The following is a 2,757-nucleotide window of genomic DNA, read 5'->3' on the forward strand; positions in this document are numbered from 1 at the left end:
TTACTTACTTACTTACTTACTTACTTACTTACTTACTTACTTACTTACTTACTTATTTGGTTTGAGAATAGACGTTGGCGGCACAATGCCATAGCTGCTCCTCCCTCCTCTCCAGGATCCATGAAAGGGTCTGCCATGCTGATCGTGCCAGTTACCAGCTGGTTGGATATTCTTCTGGCTTTTCCACGCAGGTTGCTCTCTCTCCCCGACCCTCTAGAGACACTAGCTTCCCTTAGTCTATCCATTGTGTGTGAAGTGGTGCCTTTATCCTCTCTGTGGTTGTTGAACCATGCAGTCAATGTTGCCATGACTGTTGGTGGATCTAATTGCATGGGGCCGCCAATCTTAGCCTGGCTGGCTAGCTTATCAGCACGTTCATTGCCTTGAACTCATGCATGACCAGGGCTAAAGATCCATACAATCCTTGCGAGTCTGCTGCTTTGTATTGACTCTCGCCAGTCTGCTTACATCATGTGTTTTTTTTCCATTTTTTTCGAGGGTATTCAACGAGTCGGTGACGATCAGGATGGCAGACTGATACTCCGTCTTCTTAATCCAGTTAAAGGCTTCTGTGATGGCTTTCATCTCCATGCACATGCTGGACGTGGGTATACCAGTGACGCCCGACAGCTCTCTCTGTATGACCCCGTTCACACGGGCGCTGAAAGCCCATCCAGATTTGACACCACACTGTACTGATCCATCTGTGAAGACGACTATGTCGCCCTGCTCACTGTTCTCCTCTATCAGCGTCTCTACCTCGGCATTGGCTGCTCCCTCTGGTCACTCACGACATTCTCTGCCTAAGGTTGCTACCTCTCGAGTATACTGCCCAGGTGTGTCAGTGACGATGACCCAAGCGAAGCCCCTTCGAATGTCATGCACTTCACAGCATTTAGCCAAAGACATCGCTGCCTCATTCATCCATTCAGTCCCTCTATGAAAACGCGTGCGTACAGTTCCTCCTACTTTGTCATGCAGTGGGTGCTGATCATCGGCGCTGATTCTCAAATAGGCTTTCACCTGAGCAATTTTGTGACATTCTACCGTGGCTGGGAGGTCCAGGAGATAATGCATAGCCTCGCAGGATGTGTCTCGTGTGCACCCAAGAACAGTCCGCATACCTTCTTTCTGAATTCTCTCAAGGCGTTTCAGCTGCGACGTTGACAAGGTGAGGAGACCGAGGCCATAGTCTATCACAGACAGCACAAGAGTCTGGTATATTTTGGCAAAAATTCTCTGAGGCATTCTGCTACGCCCCATGGTTTTCAGTACAGCCATACATTTTCTGGCTCTTGTGATGATCCTGGTTACGTGATCTTTACCTGAGAGTGATCTGTCAAAGGTGATACCTAGATACCTCAGTGAGCGCTCACGCTTGAGGATCCTGTCGTTAATGGTGACTTTGGGCATCTCTGCTTTCACCGCGTGATTGTTCAGCGTGCACAAAAAAGCCACAGCACACAGGCCTTGTCGGGGTGGAGTTTGCCGGTCCTTACCCTGTCTGTATACAAAGATGTCATCCGCAAAACTCAGCACACGCCCTTGGCCTTCCAGTTGTCTAGAAGTGATTCCAACTGTGTATATTATGTTGAATAACACTGGTAAGAGCGATGATCCCTGTGGCAAAAGCCGTGACTCGAGGCGTCATGTAGCCCGTTTGGCGCAGCTGAGCGCTACTGTTCGCTGTCATTGGCCTAACAAGTATAGATGTAGATCTACATGGACGACGGCGATTTATAGGCCTAGTATTTAAACGAATATTATTATCTTAACGAAAGCTAACTGTTCAAAGTCTTTGACCGAGTGTCTGAATGCCATTACTGTGAACATAATAATGAAATGGTAAAGGTTAAACGCCCCTATCAACATTATTAGGTGTCTAGGATGGGTCGGGTGGGGCGCTATATCTGCACGTGTGGTAATTTGGCTGTACTACGTGAAATATCCAAATGTGTCATTTCATTTGTTGTATGACTAGAAATGTTGATAAGATCACCTCTATGTGTTTACAAAAATATCAAATAAAACCTCAAACCAACCCAAACTACAGGACAAGACTTTTTTTTTCAGTGTTGTCTAAGAAACCTTCGGTTTTGTTTGATGTCCAACAAGTATAAGGCCTTGGTATGGCACACGTTGGTCTCGGGGTTCTAATCTGGATCGAGGAACGGGGAGTGTCATGGGTTCGATTCTTAGCTGAATTAAAATAAGATTTAATATTTGGTCACTTAATTTGCATCTTATTGTCTGGGGCATGGTTGAAAGACTAGCTGGGGTTAATTTCTTACTGTGCATTTAACTTTCATCATTTTTTACTCTCGAGTTCCTGTAAAATAAACAATGAAAAAGTATAAGCTACATAGACGGAAAATTCACATTTGAATTCAAAGATTGTGAATCTCTACTTTCCCTATCAGCATTGTTCGGTGCTAGTCAGTTGACACAGCATGGTAAAATGGATGGTAGTCAACTGGCATGACCTCTTACACCTTTTGGAGATGTTAGTATTTCTCCTTTTCTATTTTCCTGGACCTATTGTAGACTGGTCAAACAGCTCCAACTTTGGTTGGTTTGACCTGTGGGCCGAATTTGATGTGATTCAGCTTAATGACTCACCAGGATACACCTCTAGTCCCTCGCCGAAGAGTCCTCGATTTTCCTGCATGTTTTTGTTGTTGTTGTTGTTTTTTTGTAAGTGTTTTACGGCGCTCGCAACTGCATAAGGTCATATGAGCGCGAGGGACACACCTAATA

The sequence above is a fragment of the Aplysia californica genome, unplaced genomic scaffold, assembly GCF_000002075.1.
Source record: "Aplysia californica isolate F4 #8 unplaced genomic scaffold, AplCal3.0 scaffold00170, whole genome shotgun sequence".
Lineage (NCBI taxonomy): Eukaryota > Metazoa > Mollusca > Gastropoda > Aplysiida > Aplysiidae > Aplysia > Aplysia californica.